This window comes from Eschrichtius robustus, chromosome 17, assembly GCF_028021215.1.
Source record: "Eschrichtius robustus isolate mEscRob2 chromosome 17, mEscRob2.pri, whole genome shotgun sequence".
Lineage (NCBI taxonomy): Eukaryota > Metazoa > Chordata > Mammalia > Artiodactyla > Eschrichtiidae > Eschrichtius > Eschrichtius robustus.
In genome coordinates, this window is record NC_090840.1 from 15030979 (window position 1) to 15058223 (window position 27245).

Here is a 27245-nt window from a genome sequence, read left to right on the forward strand (position 1 = left end):
ATTTTGATGACATCTATACGATTTTATGCCTGTAAAAGTAATAGTATTTATCCTGGTGATGGCTCAGGGGAGATGATCAAATTTTTATATTTTCATCATTAAGCCATATTCCATTCTTGATGCCATAGGCATATTTGAAAAAAAATTTCCTGGAAGTTAGGAATGGCACCTTGGTCAGATTCTATACAAATCTGAGCCCACAGATACTCAGAAAGTGCTCAGTGGGACTAAGTCACTTGACTGTTAATCCCGTTGTAAGTTCCATTTTGTAGTGGAAACAAATCCTGTTTTTTGTTGGAGTGGAATCAAGAAAGATGGCCAGGTAGAAGTTCCCCGGAGTAATTTTCCTTTTTGTGTTTATGAGTCATGTCTTTGCCTGCGGTGACTCAGGGCAAGGATGACACCAGGTGACTTGTTTTAAAAATCAGTAAAGCAGAAGAAACCTTCCTTGCACTCTTCTAGGAAATCAGGTAGGGAGAAAGAAATATTCATATGGGGAAAGAACGTTAAGTAGAGGGTTTTTAATAAATTAGGATCTTGCTTATACTTTACTGTAAATAGCAATTATAAATTGCAATGAGTTTCCCAGGTGGCTGATGCTATGTGAAGAGGATTTTGTGGACTTCCCTTGAAATGGCAAATCTCAATTATTCATTCATTTGATAAATGTCAATGCATACCTTACATGTGCAGGATGTTGTCAGGATCTGATGTTGGGTGTGACCCAACATCAACACCCAACATGTTGGCTCTGTTCTCAGAAGCTTACATTCTAAGAAGACCCTAAGACTGCCTGGTGTGAGCTGAAGCTCCCTGCCAGTGTGATTGAGAGAAACTGCATCTTTACAGGGGTAATGAGTGGTCTTTAGCTCTTGGTACATATATCTTAAAACCCTTCAGTGGCTGATAACTCCAGCTCTATTGTTTGTTAGAATATATTTCAGAAAAATGATTAGAAGTTAATAACGTAAACAACAAGGTTGTACTGTAGATAACAGGGAACTACATTCAATATCCTGTGATAAACCATAATGGAAAAGAATATGAAAAAGAATATATATATATATATAAAACTGAATCACTTTGCTGTACAGCAGAAATTAATACGATGTAAATTATCTATACTTCAATAAAATAAATTTTAAAAAAGGAAGTTCAGAATGCAAATTGGCCAGATCCTCCCAAGAACTGGAAAGTTTGTAAGTACAAATTGCTAACACAACCAAATGCCAGACTTCTGCCCACACTCGCCAGCTTAAGGATGCTCAGGACTGTGGCACGAAATATTTCCCAGTAACTTTTTCATCAACTAGGTGTTCTGAGTGCAACAAAATCCCTTTCCTCGTATTAGAAGTGCGGTTAACATCCCGGCAGAGAGCTCTCCTTCAATAGCCTTTAAACAGAACGGGCTTCCTCCCTGAGCTATTGGCTGTGTTTTCACGCAAAGAAGAATTTAAACTTACGGACTTTTGTTCCCAAAGATCAACCTGTCTTTTCTTAAATTTTATTTTATTAGTCAGTCTGTTAAAATGATTTTTTTATTAGTCAATATTTTTAAATGCTTCTGTTTCAAAATACTTGTTTGCTGAAGCTTATAGAGCGAGGTTACGTGAGTTCCACTCAAGTTATGGGATTTGCTTCATGAGAAAGATAGAAAAAAAAAATCAAAATAACCATCTCTTGTAAGTGTCTGAAAGATAGGAATAATCCAAAAGTACTTTAAACACTCTAGAGATACAGACAATAAAATGTCAGTGTGAATGGTTCTTGTTTGGCTTCAGCTGGCAGCTTGAGTGGGGATGGTCTTGAGAGTTCCCATCCAGTTTGCAAACAGGGGAAACAACCCGCTAGCCAGCATATTGTTCCATAGAAGGCCTTGCAGTAGGAACCAAAATACTACAAAAACCTTACAATAGCCATGTCACTGGGGGCAAGTGAAAAGACAAGGCGAATGACCAACAGAGCAAGAGGAAAGAACCGGAGGTCAGAAGGACAAAGGGCTCTGCGGAAAGGGCCAAAGATGTCATTCCAGATGCCCCAAGCCAGAGGATGGCCGGTGTCAGCAGGAGATTCCTGGGCAGCTTAGGGACTAGGCAGGCACAGCATTTTGGTTTACTTAAAATACCAGTTACGCAGAAACCAGAATTGCAGGTGTCTGCAAAGGATGTATTTTTCCACATGTCCCTAAGTAAATAGAGGATAGACAGAAAGCTGGATAGATAGATTAAATGAAAAATAAACAACCATTATCCATACAGATTTCAAGGCTTAAAAATGAATGAGATTCTCATCGTGTGGTTCCTATCCATATAGTGTGGACACGTGTGTGTGCGCACGCATGTGTGTGCGTGTGTGTATTTTTCTTTCTCTAGAACTGCAGGAAAAATGCATGATGAAAATGATGCTTGGATAACAAAATCCGTATGTGTTTCACTGGGGTGGAGCAGAGAGAGACAAAGATGAGGGAAATGAGAAAGAGGGAATGTGTAAATAGTTTGATTCCCTACGCCCTCCCCACCCCCAGGATAATGCACTAAACTAAAAGAAGGTTAGTTTTGCTAAATAATTTAAGCCAAACAATAATATGTGATCTGTCCACTAGTTTCTTGCTTTCCCAGTAACTCTTTTTATGTCCAAGCCCACAGTCTCTATCTTCTAATCCCTTTCAGTCTTCTTGCCCTTTGCCCCACGTGACCTTTGGCACGTTGCCTCCTAACCTTAAAAATGAGGAGTTCAGAGTTTCCCGGAGATTTTGATGAAACCACCTGCTGTTCTCCTCTCCTCTTTCCCCCACCACTGAATTCAAATAGAATTGGCAGACTGTATAAATATGCTAATTTTCTGAGCCACCCTAAATCCCCAATTCAACAATTCCTGTGAGATGGAACAGTTGTCATGATTGGTTGGATTTCATAATTCTCCCACCACTACTCAAATAGGAAAAAGAATGAAAAATCTTATAGACAGGAGCGAATTCTAATTTCTTCTCTCATACAGAAAAAGTCAGTGAAAAAGTTAGGTGTGATTCTCAAAATATGGGTCAATTTAGGATTGTGCTTTGAGATTGAGGCAACTCTTGATGTTTTTTTCTTGGTTTTCTTTAATTATATACTGGTAAACTCTGCCTAGAAAACTGGAATATTTGGTTGCCTAAAATTTTCTTTGAAAAATCCAACTTTCAGATATACAACTCTTAGAAGAAAGAGTCATATCAATGTCACCTGAGGTAGGGTGTCATTTAGGTCTGGGGGTAGGGATGAAATGAGATCACCACGCATGGCTTTGGGATATCAGTACTGGTGAGACGTCGTCTCGCTGAGAAGGCGGGGATCATGGTAAAAAGAAGTAGAAACTATGAGAGGGGTAATATGTTTAAGTTGTGAAAATAAACTGGTAACAAAAATGGTAACTTACAGGGAGCTTACTGTGTACTAGCTATTGTCCTAAGAACTTCACATATATTAGGTTATTTAACCCTCACAATATCCATGAGGTGGGTACTATGACATCATCTTTATTGATGAGGAAGCTTCAGTCCAGAAAGTTTTAACTTGTGCAAGTTCTCTTAGCTAGCACACGGCAGAGCCCAAATCAAAACCCAGCTTGTCAGTCCCCAAACTCATGCTTATTATAAACCACTGTGATAGATCGGAAAAGAGTGCCTGTACATAAGAAAGGGAAAAAGACGTAAGGATCTTATGAAAAAGCCATTAGAAAATTCCTTTGAACCATCACTGATAGAGCTGTTAAACTTTCAGGACACCTGTACTCCTTATTCTCATGAATTATTAACAGTTAACACTAACTCTCACTACGAAACTGAAAGGTGACTTCAGTCACTCGTGAAATCAACCTTCTTTGGAATCCTATTATATTAGTTATCTATTGTTGCATTAAAAATGACCCTGAATGTTTGTTGCTTAAAATAACAATCGCCATTTATGATCTCATATAATTTCTGGGGGTCAGGAACTTGTGGGAAGTTCTGGTTCAGAGTCATTCATGACATTGCAATCCAGGACCTTACCCAGGCCTGCAGTCATCTGAGGGATTGACTGGGGTCAGAGGGTCCTCTTCTAAGCTGGCTCACTTACATGGTGGGCACATGGGTGCTGGCCATTAACAGGAGGTTTCAGTTCCTTGACAAGTGGACCTCTCTCCATGGAGCTGCTTGAGTGTCTTCACACCATTGCGGCCTGCTTTCCCCAGAGCAGGTGATCTAAGACAACGAGGCAGAGCAGCAATGATTTCTATGACCTGGCCTCGGAAGTCATACTCCATCATATCTGCAATATGCTGTTAGTTACCTGGGTCAGCCCTACTAAGTTACACAAAGGTGGCTCCCAGGAGGTGAAAATCATGGGGGACTGTGTTGGAGGCTGGCTGCCACACATTATCAGGTTATTAATGATACCATTTGGTGTTCATTTTTTCGGCTTCAGTGCAAGACCAACAGAGAGATGAAATAAAAGCAGTAAATACATACAGAGAGTTATGAATGCAGCAGGCAATCTGCCCTCCATCTGTCCCAGGAAAACTAGAGTTTGAGGAATCTTGCTTGACTAGCAACTGGTCATCCTCTTGCCCTACTGCTGACATCAAGTGTAGGACTGTGTCGGAATCTAAGGCTCATCAAGACACAGCCATCAAGCACTTTGAGCAGACAGAAAAAGCAGGCATGTTTAGGACTACTCTCCATATTCATTCGTTTATTTGACAAATATTTATTGGATACCTATCAATGGTCAGAACTACAGTCTATGCAGAATCTGAGACATAGTGAACCACTGGGAAGGCTCAGTCTGTTATTCTTAGAGATTCTTTGCTAAAATAAGCCTGAGAGATAATTCAATATCTCCACCACCCGTTATTACAAATGAGAAAACCATTGGTTTGGTGGAAAACCAAAACTTGCTTATTATCACATGGTTATGCCTATTCCGCCCTGACTTCTCATTCATGAAATCACAGTCAAAACAACCATGATTCATCTGGTTACTTGACTAGAGGAAAAACTGTGAAATCCATGGAGAACCTCTCAAAACAACTGCCTAAACTGTTTTTCAGTTTTTATTTCATCATTTAGGAAATCTCTCTGTTGGTCTTGCCCTGAAGCAGAAAAACAAACCCAGATCACCCAACAGTACCATTAATAAACTGATAGTCTGCAGCAGACAGCCTTCAACACAGGCCTGAAACTGTCTGTACCTCTTTCCAGGGTTCAGTCGAGGGTCATAGGTTGTTTATGGACATGTGGTCTGCTTCCTTTATTTTAGAAAGAGGAAAATCTAACTAACCCTCAATACTGGCATTGACCCACACCTAAATTAACACTTTCTATGCCTTTTGACCAACATATCAAATCAGACAGCTGTCCTTTCCAAAGAGGTTGGAGCTATTGGTATCCTGCATAAAGAAGTTCTGAGAAGGGATGGAGTGAGAAAAAGGGAAAGGACACGTTGAGGGCCTCCTGTGTGCCAGGAGGATGCTAGCATTTCCGTGCTCTTGCCAGCTCTTCAATCCCCACAAGAACGGGAGGAGGTAATAGGCGTGATTCTTATTCCACTTTACAAAAGAGAAAACTAAGAAAAGGTAAGTAATTCGCCCACGGAAGCTCAGGGAGCAAGAAGCAGATTTGGGACTTCAATTCAGGTCTCCCTGAGCCTGGGTTCTTACTCACCACGCTGTCCAAATACCACTTGAAACTAACTTCTCGACGACCAGGCCTAGCTCACTTCCATGCGCTCCTTAGACTGTCCGTGTTGCTTTATAAGTGTTGATCTTTAAAAGGCTCTTTTATCTTCAGGTTTGCATATATGTATGAATGAAGAGCTTCCAAAAATATAGTTATCTCCTTAATAATAGTGTTCCTTTTTAATTTCCCCTTTCCCCACCAGTAGGGCACTCTGCCCACAGTAAACTCCAAAGGTAGTTTTTGTTCTCACGGCAAATTTTCAGCCAAGCCGCCACCAGCCTCCTCTGTCTCCATCCCAACCCACTGAGTGTTCCCTTCTACTGGTGGAGAAAAAAGTGATTCCTCATTTTTTAAGATCATGTTATTTTCCCCCAAAACTTATGTAGATTATAACCCCTAAAAAAGTCTTTCTTAGTCAATACATTCGGCTGCTTTGGAGTTGTGATTACAGTAATTAATATGGAAGCTGAAAAGTCAATTGTATTGTGACTGAAAGAGGTCCCTACTGGGACTCCAGATCTTAACATCACCTTAGAAGTATTTTCTATCCTGGAATCATTTTTTAAATATAGTCACTTTATAATACTTTTTATTTCTTTTTCTCTTTCTTTGTAATTCCCAAGAAGGCTTTTTTCTTCCTTTCTGCTTATGCGTTGGCTCCACAGCTTAGGGTCACCATAGGCAAGAGAGGCTAAGCTGATTAAATACACCACCACCCTCTTTGGAGGGAATGCTTTGCTACCAAGTTCAGGAATTCACATCCTTAATGGCAGTCTCAGCTGAAGACCTGAGACTCACTTGCCCGCTGATGACGTACAGTAGGACAATTTTTAGCTGTACTGACACTCCAAGAGGAACACAAGTTAGGGGATAGGAAGCAAGAGTATTAATGCAGTGACCACTCTCCATTCAAGAACATTGAGACACAAAACCTTAGATGAAGCAACGTATCCATTTAGATGACGAAATTGTTCTTCAGGTCATCATAGAACCTCAAACTTTATATCTTTTATTTAAAAGTTTTGTGGTTTTTTTTGCCCAAGGGTCTTGCAAGGAAACGAGTCATTCTATGTCTTAAAATAAGTGTTTCAAAACAGACCCATGAGAAAGCTTTAAGCTTCATTGAACCTTCAAGGAATTTTCAATTTTTAGGGAGAAAAAAATCTTCACTTCTTAAAGAACAAAACAAAACCAAAACACTGGACAGCAATATGAATAGAACAGATTCATTAGCCTTGTGAAAAACAGGTCACTAGCTCCTTTTTTTCCAAAACAACAGCAGATACTTCGCCGCTACTATTAACTGTTAGAAAAGTCAGCTCATACACAGAAAGGAACTAGTGCTTTCACTACCCTCTGAAAGAAGAGAATGCATTGTATGGTCTTTAAATGCATTCTACGTAAGAAAATGGAAAAAGAATGCAAGAGGAAAGTGGGCGACTATCCGCTTGACCCTTAGCTATCATAGATTTATTACTAATTAGAATAATTGTGAATACAAATAAAATTTCAATGTGAATATTGATTAATCTGAAGGTACTAATATAAGAAAATCACAGATTAGAACCTTGACTGACCAAGTGATTAAGAACAATTATTTGACTCTTACTGTTTCTAATAGAGTCTTCTATGTGCTTGCTTTTATGCAAAAGCTGTTAAAAAACCTAATCACAGATACCTACAATCCCAGCGAGGCCAGGGTTGTATTGGGCTGTGGAGAGTGGTAAAACCTAACTCTAAAAGCCTGTGGGCCATTTGTTCCACAACCAAACAAGTTGGAAAGAATGTGGTTATTTTTACCCCTAATCTGGCACTGTTGTGATATTAAAATCAAAGGCTGGTTGTGAATAGCTGAAAACTCCATAAACAAAGTTGAAAGACAAACAACGGACCAAGAGAAATATTTGCAAGATTCAGTTGTAAAGTCGACTATTTTTCCCAGCTTAAGGGAGTTTTATTCTTAGTGGTTATGACAATGACAAAAACCGTGACATGGAATGGAAATGGTAAGGAAGCTATCAGTGGTTTAGGAAGATCTTCTGTTAATGACTCTAGTGAGAGCTACATGATCCAAGTTCACCTTGAGACTGAATATACTTGATAATGTACGTTTGACATTATTGAACGCTTAGGTTCACTTACTTTGCAGTTCATGCAGGAAGTAGCTACTAATTAAATAGGCAATCTCCAAGGGCCAAATGAAAATTGAAAAATTCAGGAAGCATTAACACATGCTTTGTTTAAATGTCTGTAATATCATATTACATCTTCAGAGCCAAACGGATCTTTGAGAAACTCCTAAATTAAGAGATACACAATGGCCTTTTCGCTAAATTGTGCATGGTCAATTTTCGTGCTAAATCGTGCATGGTCAACAGTAAGTAACATGGGTGACTTACTGTTAACTCAGTTTTTAAGGGAATTCTTTGTATGCCATAAGAAACAAAAATCTAGTGCACTTGGAGATACCAGCTGTGAAGAACAGGGATATATTTCTAGAAGCATCACCGTCATTTGAGGTTTTAAAATACATAAGAACAATTGCCAGAAAAGCAGTAATATTACATTCCTTTTACTTATATCTGTTTTATTACCAGTTCAACCTTCGACTTTGATGAAATCAGCTTGATCTTCCATATGTCATGGACTGCATTTCCTTGACAAATGAATGGATTCTAAGACTTTATTTCCCCACTCTTTTGAGACTTCAGAGAAATGAGACAAGATAGTAGTACTCACAGGCAATTTGAGGAGGTTGGCGAGATTACAAATTTCCCAGTTCTGTGAAGTGAATGGTACATTGATACAATCAATGTCATACATATTTAACAAGAATTGTATCTTTAAATTGTCCTAAACACAAAAGTCACCACTCATAATTAATTCTTAAGCGAAAAAATTTTAAATAATTCAAATAGGAATGTGCTGATTGGAAGTGAAATAATAGTAGGATTCATAAGGGTTGTTTGAATCATAAAAGCAAGCTGTTTTTTAAGTTAAAGTTTTACATTTTGTGTGTGTGTGTGTGTGTATGTAATTTAGAATACTTCGGGTTGAAATAGAAAAAGAATCAGCTCAAATTGGCTTAGGCAACAAGAGTGTTTTGGCTTACAAATGATAATTCCAGGGACCACTGCTCACTGCAGCTGGAGCTGTACTGGAGCTCAGTTAAAGTCTCCTACTCTTTTTCCTTCCATACCTCTCTTGGCTCTGCCTGCTGCAGAGAGCTCTATGTTTAGACATGTGTATGCCCTCATGTTTACAATGTGGCTGCTGCCACTCCAGCACTCATCCAGGATGAACCTCACAGTCTTAAGTCAGTGGATGACAGTGCTCAGCTCAAACAGCATAGCTTCTGAAGTGAGTCTCACCAGCTCTGAATGACTTGGCTTTGGCCAACACTTAGTCTTTGAAACAATCACTCTTGCTGAGGAGAGGGAAAAAGAATGCATTTCATAATGGGGGGAGGGGCAGGAGGTGTGAATATTCCTAAAAGTCCATGGGATAGCAAGGGGGGAGAAATGATTCCCCCAAAGCCAAAAGTCAGAGCCATTTACAAAAATAGAGGGCAGTTGCTGGATACGAAAAAGGCAAATAGCCCCTCTGGTGCCATGACATATGAAGTAAAGCTCTAGCCTTATATACTTCTAATATAAAATCCGTGAAACTGGCTTAGATAAGATGAAGGTTTCAATTGGTAAACCGCATGCCAACTGTCAGAGAGCAACGCAACCACCCTTGTCCAAGGGGAAACCACGAGAGGCCTGTCTGCCATCACTAGCACCCCACACTTGATGGTGAAAATCACCTAGATGCTGGAAACCTCCATCGATTGGACTTGATCATGATTTTTTATACTATTTATGCCCTGGTGTTTTGCACACATCATCTCTCCTCCATCTAATCCTTCTGGTTTTGTTTGGTGTTGAGCACAAGCAGCTTGTTTGTGGGAGCCATGAAGCCCCATGCCTGTGCTTACGTGCATAAATTTTTTCCGTACTTTGTATAAACTCCATGATCCTGAGTGTCACTTGCAATTTAAATGAAAAGTAGTGGATGTCTGGAAACAACCTAAATGCCCATTTACAGGTAAGTGGATAAAGAAGACGTGATACATGTAAAAATGGAATATTATTCAGCCATGAAAAAAGAATAAAATAATGCCATTTGCAGCAACGTGGATGGACCTAGAGATTATCATACTAAGTGAAGTAAGTCAGACAGAGAAAGACAAATATCATATGATACCGCTTACATGTAGGAATCTAAAATATGACACAAATGAACTTATCTATGCAACAGAAACAGACAGACAGATGTAGAGAACAGACTTGTGGTTGCCAAGGGAGAGGAGAGTGGGGGAGGAAATGATTGGGAGTTTGGGATTAGCAGATGCAAACTAGTATACCTAGGATGGATAAACAACAAGGTCCTACTGTATAGCACAAGGAAATATATTCAATGTCCTGTGATAAACCATAATGGGAAAGAATATGAAAAAGAATGTATATACTTGTATAACTGAATGACTTTGCTGTACAGCAGAAATTAACACATTATAAATCAACTATACTTCAATAAGGTAAATTTTTTAAAAAACAGCTGATGTCCTACCATTACTACGACGTATCAGAGGACATTCAGACTCTCTTTGCAGCCTGCTATTTATGTTTATAAATGTCTGTGGTAAGCAGGACACCCCACTACTCAGTACATTTGGCCGGGGGGCGTGGCAGACGGGAGCACATTAGCCTCATTCTCCAAGCTAAAGTGGGTTGCATTTTAAGATAATCATTTGGCAAACAGAATTACTAAGGATGGAGCCCCAGATCCCAGACACTGGAAGATATTTCCTTTTCCTAGGGGTGCTTGGTATGTTGATTCACTAGATAAGAGTCTATTCATTTAGAGCAGTGTGGCAGATGTATTGTCCAATTTTTATGCCAGTATTTCAGAAGAAGAAGCTACAGAAACACGACACAGAGTGGAAAGTGCCAGGAAGTCTGGTGAGATGGTAGAAAACCATGTTCCTGCCCTACGTGGCTCTCCCGACTAGCCATGTAACGTTGGAAAATCTGTTTAACCTGTCTGTACCTCAGTTCCTTCAGCTGAAATGGAGAAAATAGTCCTGCCTCCTCAGCTTTGTGGTCTGTTACTGCACTGTTCTTAGCACCTACCGTGGGCTCAATCAATGTGAGCTTTTATTCTTAGCACCTCTGACTCACATTGGGCACATCCGTAAGAGCACCTGTGCCCTTGGGAGAGAGCGAAGCTGAGTTGGAACTTTTCAGAGCATCCTCTCCTTTTCTCTCTGCAGGTGGAAGGAGATTAGCTCATGAACCAGGTGCAAATACCCAGATTTCTGGGCATCCCCGACAGCACATGGTACGCAGGGTTGTGCTTTGGAGGTTTGTTGAATGAATGCTGGCACCCTGGCTGAAAATTCCTTCTCCCTGAGCCCCTGAGGTTATCAATCACTTGGTAGTTTCATACATTTCTTCTTAATAACCTCAACCCATGTCCTAGTTATGGATTTCTGTTGCCAGAAACAATGATTAAATATGTATAATTCTGTTAAGAGATTTTCTTGATCCAGCTTCTGGTCTCCAAGAGTATGCCATATTATATAGATATAAAAATTCTTAGCTCTGCTCTTAGCGTGGGTGTGGGCATCTTAGGGGTACCTCAGAAATGCGACTCATTCAAGAAGAGTCTTCCTCATACTAAGCTGTTCCATGACAGTCAAATCATGTGCTTCCCATTTTTTCCATAAAGGGCAAAGCAGCTTCCAGAAATGCTTCATGCCTGCCATCGTGTCAGAGGCATGGAGGCTAACCTCTGACGTTTGAAATGAGAGTCTGTGATGTGTAGTGCTTTGTGCAATATAAGATGACAACTTTTGACTTTCAACTTCTAGCTTCTTTAGTTGGTTTTCAGATTCCTTGGAGGCTGTGTCCTTTCAGGGCTCTTTTAACCGTGCATCTGGAATTGAAATATTATACAACCTGAGAAAATGACTTTTGGGGGAGGGGGTGCAGGAGGGGAGAAGTAATCAGCGTGCTTTTTGTTTTGTTTGCATATTGATTTCTTAGTTTGTTTTGCCTCTTTTTTCTGAGCAATTGAACTCTTTCCAGACACATGCTTCTCACCCCGATCTCCTCTACAAGCCCTAGAAACTAAATAACTTCAGGTCCCACACCCATTTGCTGTGTTTAGTGTCTAGAAATTTGGTTTGAGATTTCTAGGCTCATGCACTAAGGCCAGAACCCCTTTCTCGAATATTCAGGAGTCTGCCCCAGGTAGGCGGGAAGTTTAGTGAGTTTTGAAAGCACTTTTCTAGAAGGTGAGGGAAGAATAGTTAGTAATGGTTTCTATGGAAAGTTGGAAACAAAGCACTGAGCAAAAATGAGGCAATGAGAAAAAACAGACAGTCCTGTCATGCCTAAGCCTTCCCACGCTATAGTCTTCTTTCTGTTTGCAACCTGCAGTTTATTTCCAAAACAAAGTGAGATAAGCCAGGACTGAGCCCTGCAGCTGTATACCGGCCAGTGTTCAGGGCTGTCTTTGAAAAGAACAGGGACACGTGCATCCGAGAATCCCTCCCTCTGCTCTCACACTCACCTTGCTATCACCTCACTTGCCAGAAGGCTGATGGGAACGCTTTAGAATCCAAATACCTGAGCCTTTGTTCTCGGAAAGGACAACTTAAGAACTAAGTGATGGCTTTCAAACTGATTGGGAGTAAAGTCAGGCATTCAGCTTTTCATTCTTTTTTTGAATCTACTGAATGAAAATGATCTTTTAGAGAAAGATTGCAGCTCACTGAAAAAAGAAAGCCTTTTAAAGATGAAAGATCATGTGCTATTTGAAAAAGGCGTGCCCTAATTTTTCTTATATTATACTATGATATGCAGATATGAAAAGATCTTGTCTCAGGCAATTGCTAATCAGATACTTAGGTAGGGTTGAAAATACCAGAGGGTGGGGCAGCCAATTCATTTTTTAAGATATTTTACATTTGGGTTGAAGAAGCACTCGTAAAGGAGTACATTACCATCTAGACATCCATTCTTTTATTCCACAAACATTTACCAGGCCCCTGTGGTGTGCTAAATTCTGGGTGGGCTTTAGAGGGACAGTGATGGAATTCCCGGTGTGTGAGTGGCAAGGGGAGGTCAAGGAAGGCCTCATTGGTGTCTGAATTTTCTTAGTGAATAAACAAGAGATCAACCATTTTGGTGGGAGTGGAGTTGGTTGGGCACATACCATGCTGGTGCTTGAATCTAGAAGGCCTTTTTAACACTAAAGCCATGTTTGGGAAGACGTTGAATTTTGAACAGGGAAGAGACATGGTTAGGCTAGCATCTAAGAAGATTGCTCTGGTTCCCCAGGGGAGTTGAAGATGAATTTAAGAGGAAGCAGGTAGGAGACAGACCATTAGAAGCTGTTAGTGATCTGGAAAAAAGAAGAAGTCATAAACTATGGTAGTGAAGAAAGAAATAGAGAAAGGGGAACAGAACTGAGAAACATTTAGATGACAAAATCGACAGAATGAGTGACTGATCTGATCTGATGAGGGGGGAAGGTGCCGGAATAGATGGAGAAATGGGATCCATGTGGGCTCCGGATCCATTTATCACTCGTGGAATGATAGCTGTGCCATGAAGACAGAGACACTGATAAGACCCTGAGCCACTTTTCCCCCTGACACAATGACATAGATTATTTTCTGTAAATAGAGACCAAAATATTAGAGTGCCTAATATTTACAAGTTATTTCGTGTTTATCAAGCGCTCCACGAATTTTCAGTCATTTGGAAGACAGGCAGAGCTATTGCATTTTAGAAACGAGAAACTACTGATTCAGAGAGGATGTTGACTTGTCCAGAATCAGACGACTAGTAAGTGAGACAGCAGAACTTCCAAATCTGTCTGTCCTGCTCTGGCAGGCCTACTTCTGTTTCAAGGAGCTGTCTCCGTGCCAGGACAGAGGCACAGGCTGTTTGGCTTGGGGATGGTGTTTCCCGCCCAGGTTTCTATGCCTACTTGTGTGTGTTGCTGACCGTGGTTAGGAGTGCATGTTCTTGCTATAGGATGACATTCGAGAGCTCCACTCTAGATAAATATTTATTATGCCTTCTTTTTCCTTTTGCCAGATAGAATCCACAAGTGAAAGACCGATGGTAAGTTTGCAGGGAGATGTACCCGATGTATACCCTCCCGTACCTTCTTCAGTGGCATAACTTCTCCTGGACGTCACCACTTTAAAACCCTGAAGAAAGTTGGAGAGGGTTTCACAAATTTTAGGGATGTGGGTGGGGTAGGGGTGATGGCATTTCTTCATGCTACAAATGCAATTTACTCATTTGAGCAACTCCCTTAAGACAGAACTGGCCTCAGTGAAAATATTCATGGAACTCGAAGGAAACTGCCTTAACTTAGTTGTGCATTAATTGCAACGGATAGCTCAAATGTGATCATGATGGAAGGTTCTGTAAAGCAGTAGGAGAGTACAAGATGAGGGGTTCCTTCTCTGCCTTGAGAAACAGCGATTTGGGGGTCAGTCACTTAGCCTCTCTGAATCTGGTTCCACCCCTACAAAAATAGGGAGTACTGCCAAGGGTTACTGGAAGATTCCAATTAGAAAAGGTATGCGAAATCTTTGTACAGTATACATTTGGTTACTTGAGGTATCATTGATTACTCGAGGCCTCCATTTCCTCAATTCTAAAATAAGTTAAATAAGATGATTTGTAAAGTCCATCCTTGACTTTATGAGTCTATGAGTTTATGAGTCTATGACTTCTATGAGTCTGTGCTTCTGTGAAGTGGAGATTTAGGTTGGTTGTCCAACTGATTCTTCTTATTGGTCAAATCAGACTACTTTTTTTTTTTTTTTTACTCTAAAAACACCACGGTACATAATACATACAAATATAGAAATTAAGGCTCTGATTTTTTTAATATTCTATTTTCAATATCTCTACATCATTTTTTTTTTTAAATCATCACCTTTTTTGACCAGGATTCTTTATTTATTTATTTATTTATTTTTGGCTGTGTTGGGTCTTCGTTTCTGTGCGAGGGCTTTCTCTAGTTGCGGCAAGTGGGGGCCACTCTTCATCGCGATGCGCGGGCCTCTCATTATCGCGGCCTCTCTTGTTGCGGAGCACAGGCTCCAGACGCACAAGCTCAGTAGTTGTGGCTCACGGGCCTAGTTGCTCCGCGGCATGTGGGATCTTCCCAGACCAGGGCTCGAACCCGTGTCCCCTGCATTGGCAGGCAGATTCTCAACCACTGCACCACCAGGGAAGCCCATCTACATCATATTTTTTGGAAAAAATAGCAACATCAGTTTAAAAACCTCATAGCCCAATTCAATTCTCTAGAATCCGACACCCTAGTAGTCCCTCTGCATTGGCAGTGGGCCACAAAGAGATGACAGGTATGTCACGATGCCCATGTCCGCAGTTCAGGATGGCTGGGAAGGGCCAGACTGGCCAGAGTCCCCTCATCTGCTTACTCCAATGTGCTGTGCATAATTGATATTTTTATTTTCTTTGTGTGCCACGTCATGCAACAGTTTGGAGAACACAATCTACACTAATCAGATTTCCCAAATAATTTCCATTTCCTGGTAGCTAAACATAAATCAAATTGAATAAGGTATTTTTGTTTGTGCATTCATATTTTTTCCTCCTAAACTTTGCTAGTTTATTAATGGCAACATCGGAGTAACCATTAGTAATTGTTATGGAGTCAATCTCACCAGTCTAAGAATAGTGTGTCACTTATGTATTACTTTGAGTTTCTAAAATCCTAATTTGAGTTGTATAACTGACACGTAACTGAGACATATATGAAGAACAAACCCTTTTTCTTTATTCCTGTCGTGCCCCTAGAGAATGGACTTGAGGACACGGGGAGGGGAAAGGGTAAGCTGGGACGAAGTGAGAGTGGCATGGACATATATACACTACCAAATGTAAAATAGATAGCTAGTGGGAAGCAGCTGCATAGCACAGGGAGACCAGCTTGGTGTTTTGTGACCACATAGAGGGTTGGGATAGGGAGGGTGGGAGGAAGATGCAAGATGGAGGAGATATAGGGATATATGTATATGTATAGCTGACTCACTTGTCATAAAGCAGAAACTAACACACCATTGTAAAGCAATTATACTCCAATAAAGGTGTTGTTTAAAAAAAAAAAAAAAGAACAAACCCTTTTAAAAAATTCCTTTAAAGCATAGAGACCTTGGGTTTCAGGAGGTTTTTTTTAGAAAATCCTTGCTATTCAAGTTAAGGCAGAATCTGTATTTTCAACCAAAAACAGAAGTCTCATTTGCAAGAGTGAGAAGGAGAAAAGGGAAAAGGTCTGCAGGTGAAGAGAGGTAATTAAGTTTTTCTCATGAATAAACATGTCTCAGCATTCCTTCAGAGGGGTTGTTTTGTTACCATCTTTTTATCCAATAAAATTCTGCAATTAGGTAAGACAATAATAAACTATCTTAAGCAAATTTTTTGAAAGTATGAAAATTCCTCCTCTGGATGTGAAATATGAAAATTTATCATTGGGGGGTTACAATTTAACCTCTTATAAGAAAACTCAGGTAGAGTACTGGTTATTGTCTACAAAAAGACTTCAGGCTTTTTTTTAAGATGCTAAAGGGCAATTCACACCATAATGAAATCCACTTGAAGCCTGGGAAATTACCAAAAGCTAGAGGAATCCATTTCTGCTTTTCATTTCCATAGCTAATGAGCAATTTCTAACATTCTTTAATTGACCCAGAAACCTTAAACTGCCTTAAATATTAGTTAATTATTAGTTGGAGCTTAAAGCCTGCTGAGAGAATTTCGTGTTCCCACTTGCCCCTATGGATTTCATAGCATTTACCATAACTTGTAATTGCACGGTTATTTGTGTAGTTCCTTATGTCTTCAAATCTCTCATTTAACCACAGGTTTTGTTTTTTTCTATTTTGAACATAAATCAGACTCTTCTGGTTTGCTTTAAAAACCCATGTTTTCCTAACATTTTAATTATAGGATGGTGGTAGAATGAGGAAAAAAAATAGTAGTGTTAGTTAGAAGATGTCATTAGGGATTTTGACTACACATAGCAGAAATCAAAATAGTGCCTTAGCCACAAAAGGTTTTGTTCTCTCAAGTAAAAGAAATCCAGAGTCTGGTTGTCAGGGCTGGGATAATAGTCACTAGAGACCCAGGCTTTTTTCCCTCTCTGCTCCACCATGGAACATTCCATCAGTGAGAGTATCTTATGGTTCAAGATGACTGCTGAACTATTTACAGTAGCCAAGACATGGAAGCAACCTAAGTGTCCATCAACAGATGAATGGATAAAGAAGGTGTGGCATACACACACACACACACACATATACACACAATGGAATATTACTCAGTCATAAAAAAGGATGAAATAATGCCATTTGCAGCAACATGGATGGACCTAGAGATTATCATACTAAGTGAAGTAAGTCAGAGAAAGACAAATATCATATGATGTCACTTATATGTGGAATCTAAAAAAATGATACAAATGAACTTATTTACAAAACAGAAATAAACTCACGGACCTAAAAAAACAAACGTATGGTTACCAAAGGGGAAAGAGGGGGAGGGATGAATTAGGAATATCTTGTAATAACCTATAATGGAAAAGAATCTGAAAAAGAATGTGACTGTATGTATGTATATATATGTGTGTATATATATATATATATATACACACACACACATATTCAGATATAGATATATAAAACTGAATCACTTTGCTGTACACCTGAAACATTGTAAATCAACTGTACTTCAATTTTTTTTTAAAAAAAGATGACTGCTGGAGCTCCATCCATGTTAGACGACAAATGGCCACTCACCCTTTTTTATGCAGCCACCCCAGAAGTCCCACCTAACCCTTTCATTACATCTCATTGGAAAGGATTCAGTCATGTGGGCACAAGGAGAACTGGGAGATGTCACCTAAAGCTGGGCACGTAACCACTGCACATAAAATCAGGATCTTGTTTTGAATGAAGATGGTAATGAATGAGGAGGTGGGCAATGAACAGTCCCTGCCATATAATTTAAAACCATTTGCATCAGTCAAAACTGTGCTTTTCTTCCAACAAAGGGTGACAGAAATTATATGAGCTCAGAATTTATCTGGAGAAAAATAGGGTGTCACCATCAGACAAAATAAAGTTGTGCCTTATCGTTGGCTGGAATATTATTTTGGTCTCTCCATTCATCCCCATGGTCAGGCAAAGCAATGACTCAAGATGAGGTGAATTTCCAGGAATAACTAGTAGGTCCTATTGCCCTCTCCCCATGACTCCTACCTAGACAACTACAAGTTTTCTGGCCACTGTCCACTGAGAAGGTGCAAACTTCCTACAAAGCTGTCTTTTCCTGTTTAACTGAGTTTAACTGAGTTTCATGTCACCTACAAATGTATTTTCAGTGGTGTAATCAATCTAACTTTCTAGTCTGCTTTTGTTGAAATGTTAAAATCAACATATCTTCAACGCTTTCCTTAAGTTATTAATCCTCAACTTATTTAATCCAAATTATCTCATAGACATATTTTTACCGAAAAGTTGTTTTTCCCATACGTTTTTTAACCTAAGATTCTATTAAGGATATTCCGATCAACATAATAGTACTGCTAAAATTATTAGAAAGCAGCACCAGCACTTTAACTCACTCTATTCCATTTCTAGGGACATTATTACTTCTTTGTGTTTTCATTGGTTGTGGGTTTGTGCAGAAAGAATAAGTAAACCTAAAAACCAATATTCTGTTTCCTTGAGTTGCAATGAAAAGTTGCAATGAAAAGTTTGAAACTCATACAAATGCATTTTTTCTTTGCAAGTTTGTGCATTACATTAGTCTGTATGTTTTTAACATTTGTGTCCAGGGATGATTAAGTTGGCAATTATTCACAAAATAATGGGGTAAAATGGAAAATAACTGATTTATTAGGGGAAAAAGCCACCAGGTTCAGAGTCAGAAGACATGATGGTGAGTTTCAGCTTCAGCTTTCTGAACCTCCTGTACGGGATGGCGGTGGATTGGAGAAGGAAAAATAATGCTTGCTCTAGCTTCCTATAGAAGCTGTTGTGAAAAACGAATACTAATAATTCATGCCAAAGTCTTTCCTGAATTGTGATGCATTGTGAACATAGGAGGAGTTATTTTATCCACAAAACAACAAAGATACTAATGGGATTTGAGATACAAGAAAACACCTAAGCATATGAAAAATCTTGTTCACATTTCAATTACTATCAACGTAAGGTCAGGCTTTCAGAAGAAAACTAAATGTATATCAGAGAAAAGTACCAGCTAAGAAATAGTTGTCCACTAACTAAGTTGGAAATATTTGACTTTCATTTACCCTGACAGGCTAATATGCTCTTTGGGGTTTGTTTTCATTGGAAAAAAAAATGAACATCTGATTCCACTATGGTGTTCAGGGTGATATCAACCTGAAGCAAATATCGTGCACATTCTAGGGAGTCCTGGGGCGTTTTTTAAAATTTTTTATTGAAGTATAGTTGATTTACAATGTCTCAAGTGTAGAGCAAAGTAACTCAGTTATATATATGTGCATATATATTCTTTTTCAGATTCTTTTCCGCTATAGGTTATGACAGGATATTGAGTATAGGTCCCTGTGCTGTACAGTAGGTCCTTGTTGTTTATCTATTTTATATATAGTAAGGTGTATCTCCTAATCTCAAATCCCCAATTTATCCTTCCCCCACCTTTCCCCTTTGGTAACCATAAGTTTGTTTTCTATGTCTGTGAGTTTATTTCTGTTTGTAAATATGTTCATTTTTATCATATTTTAGATTCCACATGTAAGCAGTATCATATGATATTTGTCTTTCTCTGTCTGACTTCACTTAGTATGATAATCTCCAGGTCCATCCATGTTGCTGCAAATGCCATTATTTCATTCTTTTCTATGGCTGAGTAATATTCCATTGTATATATGGACCACATCTTCTTTATCCACTCCTCTGTCAGTGGACGTTAGGTTGCTTCCATGTCTTGGCTGTTGCAAATACTGCTGCTGTGAACATTGGGATGCATGTATCTTTTCGAATTAGAGTTTTCATCTTTTCTGAATATAAGCTGGGGGCTGTCAAGTGTGATATCTGTCCAACCTTTAGAAAGTTGGCAGTTGCCAGCACGTTGCTGGATCTGTATTATACCTGGCACTGGATATAACTCTCCATTTGAGAGCAGGGCTCTTCTCTCATTCACCCATTATCTCCAATCATGCTTTATCCAGGAGCTCTACAAGACTACTGAATTAAGTATGTGTGGTGATTAAAGTAAAGAGAATTGAGCAAGAAATGACAGGTAGTTTTAGTGCTTAGTCAACTGTCTAGGAAAGAATATGGAAAATGGCAAAGCAGGGGTGCTCCTGTGGAAGTCAACTCCAAACCCAGTCCTCCCTGACTTTGTTTATCTGACATCCTCAATCAGCCAGACATACAAGAACAAGAAGGAATCTAATAAGCCTATGAAGCGCCCATACCCAGACGTTTGTCCCAAAGCCTGTGCGCCAAACCCACCCATGTACTGCGCTTGAGAGAGACTCTCGTGTCTTCACTCTTACTTTAAACGCACATTTAACAAGCCTTCTCTTCAGCATCTCCCTAGTGTGTTAGCAGAGGGCAGGTGGAGTTGTGAGAGGTAAATACACTTATAACAACTAGAAGTGATAATGGATAGCGACGGAGGTAAAACAACACCATGAAAAATATTCATAAGGAATTCCAAACAGTATCGGTCCCGTGTCATTTATGTGTTAACGCAGACAGCTTTCCATATCCCAGTATCCCACAGAAAAAAAATCTGAATTATAGCTAAAAGCAGTATTTATGTTAACGATGATGACCCAGAGCCATAAAACAAAACAAAACAGTGACATCATTCCCAGTATTTTTTGAAGACTAGGAAATACGTGATTAATTTGTGAAAGTGCACGCCATAGATTAAATCGTGATCCCAATCTTTGCCATCCCTCCCCCACCAGAGAAGTGACCAGAGTTCAGCGTCCCCGCCCACTGCCTGGGACTTGCAGAGCCTCCCAGGGAGCAAAACCTACTCCCACCCCACCCTGGGCTCCACTGCGTGTATTGCTTTGGCCAAAGGCAGGTAAGCAGGTGCGTCAGATGCCGCATGGAAGCAGATGACTTCGAGCGGCATTCCAGATTTCCACCAGCTCTCCCGCGCCTGGGGTCTGTCATGAGAGTGGCATGTCTCGCATCAGGGCTGCTGCCCCAGCCTGAGGGCTGGAGCGGGGAGACTCAGAGAGCCACCACCACTGCAGCCTCCACGTGACACAGGGAGACGTACCCCTTTCTTTTCTGTTACAAGCCTCTGAGTTTGGGGAGGTTTTTTTTTGCAAACTCAGTGTGCTTTAAAATGGTTCCTGTTTGTTTGTTTGTTTGAAGCTCCTACCCTTAAATAATTAAAGTAAGGTTTCATGGAAATTTACATATTTGGAGACCCTTCCCTGCCCTGTGATAGATAACTGAGGTATTACTAGGAATAACCTCAGTTAAAATTGCACTTGAGGAGATGGTGGAAAAACAGCCACAAGGAGCCATGTGCAATATATGAACGAGACTGTCCCCTCCTCCACCTGGCAAGTTGGGGAGGGCTTCTGTGGGCCGGGGAACAGGGCCCACTGAGGAGAGGGTGGTCTCAGTGGATGGTGTCTCCACGGATGGGTGATACTGGAGATGATGTCATGAGGGTGTGGGTTAAGGACAGCTGGCAACCACCTGCCTTCCCTTTAGAAGATTTCAGGGCTTGAGGGTGTGGATCTCTGGGATCACAGGCACAAAGCAGAAAGTCAAGTCCGATCTTCTTTCCATCTCGGGAAAGCAAAGCCCTCCGGCGCTAACTCAGAGCCTGAGAATGAATAACTTCATGACTACGCACAAATTATTTCACCTTCTGCCTCGGCACCCAGGATTAATTAGTCATTGCAAGTTGTCTCGCCACTACACAATGCTAAATACAAATGGAGGAGACCCCCGAATTCATGGAGCTGTGACTCGTGGTCTTGAATATTCATGTTCAACCACGCCAGTCCACTCTCTCGCCCAGCAACAACTCTTTGTTTTACTGAGCTCTGAGGGGTCCCCTTCTGTTTGGAAGGTGAAAGGGGACCTGTACGTGGTGTGTGGCTACAATACCAGTGCCCTGTCGTGTGCTCCTGGGGGAGACGCTCTAAGGCGCATTGACAGCTGCCTGGAAACATCAGCAGCACCTGACACCCATTTTTGCCCCCAGATTCTCCCTGTTGATTTGGCACGTTCAGAATTCACTAGGCCTCCAAGATCTTTTCAAGTGAAAATGCACTTCAGGAGAAAATACTACAAAAACAGAACCGTTAGGAACAAAGTTTCTGGTGGGAGGTAGCCCCAGTTCTACCCCTTGCTGTGTAATCTTGGACAGATTCTTTAACTTCTCTGAATCTCAGTTTCCTCATTAAAAAAAAAAAAAAAAGCAATAGGAGTGCCTGCTTCATTGGTACATGGTGGGCTAAAGGGAGCTGATGCCAAGTTTGGTACATGGGACGTGTTCAATGCATATTAGCAAAAATTGTTACTTCTGGATAAAAGGTAAAGTCTGATCCACATTTTGGAAATTGTAGAAGGTTGGAGACTCAGGAAAGCAAAAGGAAAGAAGGAGTGGTGAAGAACTTTAGGTGGTCAAGGGGCATATGGGGGTAGTAGAATGTCAGGAATGAAGGAGAAATCGACAATAAAAGGAAGGGGTGAGGGGGAAGGCCACAAATTCAAGATGTGTCACTTCTGAGAAGTTCCTGGGTCCGCACAGCCATCACATGGTGCTGGACTCTACGTCCTGAAGTCGGGCAACTGGAAAACCCGGACTCCAGAATTCCTGCCCCTTCTCGACCAGGACGACTCAGTCTTCTGAGAAGTGTCTGCTACAGGAATTAAAGATGCACACAGTAGGTTGGAAGGTTGCAAACTTGACCTTTGCTCTGTTTACACCCACTGTTCTAGTTCCGGGAAGTTCAGTCCTACTTTTCCAGTTTACTTTTTTGTGGTTTCATCTCTTTCCCTCCTCTTGCTCAGTGGGAGAAGGAGAATTCAGCTCGGGGTTTCCCAGAACACCTAACGTGCGTCATGCATCGTGGTGGGTTGAGATCTTCTGGGATCATACTGCGTCATTTAGTCAGTTTGTTGTTTTACTGCATCTGTATTTGTCTGCCAGTGTCTCAAAGAGGAGGTGATGGATGAGGGTGAAAGACCCAGAGTGGGCAATTGGCAGAGACAGCTGGACAGAATTAGCAAACTGAGGATGGGCTTCCTCAAAACAAAAGCAGTAACTCACTCTGCTGCCTTCATCTCTAGTAATAATTTACCTAAAGGTGGAAAACAAATTTTGGTGGTGGCAAACCTACCTTAGTGCATGACAATTGTTTAATAAACGTAACAAATTTCGACATTGCACGGGGCCACTGTCAGACTTTGCTAGTTCATGTATTCAAGGATTTGTGAAACCTAGTTTCTTCAGACATTGAAAGAGAATATACAGAAAGGGAGATTAGAGGGTCATTTGAAAGCTGCTCTGAAGAACACTTCTAGATATTTGCTCTCCAGCAGAAAACTCTTTCAGTTCCTAGTGAGTGTGTTGGAATGCTTGCCTTTTCGGCAACTCTGCAAAAGATGATCTTACAGAACGGTCCTATCAGCTATGAAATAATTGGCAATCTCAAGTGTCCCATTTTGTGAATTATCAGCTGTCTCTGCCAATGCAAAGGCCTGAGAGATCACCCCTCATGAGAAGACTTGAAGCACCTGCTCCAGGCTTGGTTCCATCTACCTTTTCTTTTGCCAACGCTAGTCGGTTGATTGCTCTACCCTGGACCAGTACTAAAAGCAGCAGCGTCTCCTAGGAATTTGCTAGAACTGCAATTTCTTAGGCCCTACCCCTGAATCAGGAACTCTGGAATAATTAACGAGACCTCCAGTGATTACAATGAACCCCTGCTCTACCTTAGGATTTAAGTACTTGAGCTTGGGGCCTTTGTTTAATAGCAAAATGGTTGTTCTTCTCTTGCATGGCTCTTTTAAAGTATCTTGTCTGGCTTTATTCTCCAATAAAACTGATTAACAAGTTACTTATGCATATTTTGGAAGACATTTGAGTTGAATTTAGTCCAAACACGAAAGTAGTGTTATATAAGGAAATTTTTCTTAGTGAACTTGGAAAGCATTGATTAGTAGCCTAGTAATCAGAATTCCTTTGAGCCAGATGGACATTAAATATACTGGCTTCCTATCTGTGTAGCTACAGCTTTGTAGGATCTATTGATCCACTACTTAACAAGCCAGTGGCCCAATTCAAAATAACCACTTCCACTGTTCTCCCACAATGTACCACATAAGTATATTTTTTAAGAGGAAAAGATTCAGGAGTTAGATGGAAACAATCTTCAAATATTTAAATCATTCGTTATTGAGAAGAAAATAGAATTATTTTGTGTGGCTCAGTAGACTAGAGCATGATTAAACACTTAGAAGAGAAGAGGACAGATTTTTGTGCAATAAAATGGAGAATTTTTTAACCTGTTTCGCTGCCCAAAACTAAACAGGTTTCCTAACGAGGTCTGTGTTACCTAGACAGGGGCATTTTTCATTGATGGTCTAGAGAAGTTTTCTTCATTAGTTAAAAGTTAATCTAGGTGAACTTTAAGATCCCTCGTCTTAGTGCATTCAGGCTGCTATAACAAAAACACCATAGACCGGGCGGCTTAAATAGCAAACATTTATTTCTCATTGTTCTGAAAGCTGGAAGTCCAAGATTAAGGTGCTAGTGGATTGGGTATCTGGTGAGAGCCCACTACCTGGTTCATAGATGACCATCTTCTCAGAGTCCTCATATGGTAGAAGGTGGGTGGGAGAGCTCTCTGTGGCCCATTTTATGAGGGTACTAATCCCATTCATGAGGGTTCCACCCTCATGACCTAATGACCTCCCGAAGACCCCCACCTCCTAATACCATCACACTGGGGGTTAGGATTTCAACATATGAATGGGGAAGGAGGGGGACATAAACATTTACTCTATAACACCTTCAAACTCAAAGATGCTATAACATATTTTCAAGACTGTCTCCTTCACATTAGCTCTCTAGAGTGGAGGTTGCTTCTCTCCTTTTTCATATATGATCTGTTCTGTGAAGCCATGTTCCAATGAGGAACAGCAGATTTTCTGTGGCAGGGTGTTGCCGTTTGCTCATTTTGCAAACCTGTTCATGATCATGTACATGTTTCCTTTGTTTGCGTTTCAAGGATACAAAGCTGTAGGTAGGAGATCCTGAAATGGAGGGACCAGAAGCATATCAAATCTAATCCTTTGTATTTTCATCCACAATTGAAACTAAATACAATCAAGACATAGCAAAAGGATCAGGAAAAATAAACAAATCCTCCAGAGATCCGCCAGAACTGGAGGTCTTGGTAAGCTTCATAGGCAGCCAGACTTACCTAATAATCCAGTTCTACTAATGATGACAACTAGTATTTTGAAGCTATCATGCTGTTATATGACACATTTTGATAATGTTTCACCAGAGCGAGCCAAAAGAATGATATACTGGAGATTCACAACTTTATAAGGAATTGTCTAAACAATCTAAGCTCCTCACTCTTTAGAGTTATAAATACATACTGTGCTTTGCTAATCTGTCCATCAGTGAAAACTGTTTTAGTTTCTCCTCCACTTTTATTTGCAAATTTTATACATTGATACAAGCCCAATTCAGATAACAGGGGAGCATTCTTTATTTTTTTCCTTAATTAAGTAAACATCATGCACCTTTGTATGGGTAATGTTTTAGTAAGCTTACAAATAAAATCGAAAATTGCTTTCTTCTTGAAGACTCAGGTATTAAAATCAGCCCAACTGTGTTGCATTATAATCTCTAATATCACATCAGGTTTTAATAAGCCTCTTTTTTACAGCACACATGTGCTTAAGACTTCATGGAAACCAAATCTGTGGAGAGAAGGGATTACTTTAGATTACTTTGAAATATGCATTGTTTGAAATGGCCTCTGGTGACCAGCTTTCGTGAATGGCTGATTTTACTTGTGGGGCACATCATCTGGTTTAATTATATTAGCTCCTTTGTGTGACAAGTGCTGGTCTTGTGTGTGCTGAGAAATGAAGGTTTCAAACAAAGTCGAGTAGTTAGAAAATAAATTCTGGAAATGGAGCACCATTGGGTGTTTGTAGTATAGATGGTTAGATGAGATTTAAGGACTTGGCCAGCTGTAAACATCTATTTATAAAGATACTCTAGTGACAATAAACATACATTTGCCCCAAATGTCCATAGGCATAGATTATAATCTGAGCCTTTTCAGGAAGATTATTTTACAGATGACAGGTAATTGTTTATGGTGATAATATAGCTCTTAAAATTTTCCTTCTATAAATTCTTCTGCTTAAAACTTCATACAGTTCACTCTTTTATAACAGTAGAATAAAATGTGAGTTTTCATTAGCTAAAATATTTCCCAGCTTCTGTCCAGACAAAAAGCTAAGACAGAAGTCATATTTTAAGTTTCAAGTTACTACAGGTCTTTTATGCAAGTACTGTGATTTGAATCAGTGTTAGTGAATTTATGGTTTTAAAAATGTCCTACTGTGTCTCTTCAGGTGCTATTCACCTGAAGACTGTGATAAATATCCCTATGTCCAAATACTGTTTTGAGGGTAAGCTGATGAATTTGATTGGACAAGAATGTCATAAATCAGATGGATGTCAATAAAAATGGGTAGACAATTTATCTTTGTTGTATGCTTTGTGTGCTTTGTGGCTAAAATTAATAAATTAATTTTCCTAGAGAGGCCTGCTAGCTACTCAGTTTGTTCTACTATAATGATATTTTCCACGATTGCAGACCTGACTTTCACTTGAAAGTTAAGTAGAGTTGCTTTTTTTACTTGATAAATGTACAGCTATGCTTGGTAATCACTGGGAGGTAAGTATATAGCTGAAGGAAAGATGACAATCTGAAGACAGTAGAGGGATTTAGGTACATATAAAGCACATGTTGAAGATGACTTTGTCATTAAAAAGGCTTGGAATGGTATATTTAGCCAATAACACAAAAAAACCTCAAACCAGCATTTCCCAGTACAACTTGTGAAGGAAGTATTTTTGAAATAATACATGAACTAATCTGAATTTTAGGGTTTCCTTGGAAATGGGTCTCTGAGCAAAGGTGTTGACTTAAAGATGGATGTTTGATTTTCTTTAAAGGTTCTCCTGTAAATAATACATTTTGGAAGAACAAATTAAAAGACAGAGCTATTCCCCATAATTTGTCCCTAAATCTTGAGCTAAGAACTAGAATTTGTTGTCTTTTGAAATGCACATTTGTTTTTCACACTCTGTGTTCCCAGACCTCCCTTTCTTGGTCATGACTCCGTGTGAGGCCAGCAGGATCCCTCAGAAGG

At 40.0% G+C, this 27245-nt stretch overlaps 1 protein-coding gene across 5 annotated transcripts in view; it reads left to right on the top strand.

Annotated features, from left to right (window-relative positions):
- SULF1 (sulfatase 1) overlaps window positions 1–27245 on the top strand; it is a 160926-nt gene that overhangs the window by 51147 nt on the left and 82534 nt on the right. Inside the window, exon 3 of one of the 5 annotated variants that reach the window (XM_068525456.1) lies at window positions 13852–13878. The exons of the other annotated variants lie outside the window; for them this stretch is intronic. The gene's annotated coding sequence lies outside the window, so the exon portion shown is untranslated. The remainder of the gene's footprint in view (window positions 1–13851; window positions 13879–27245) is intronic. 5 annotated transcript variants of the gene reach the window in all.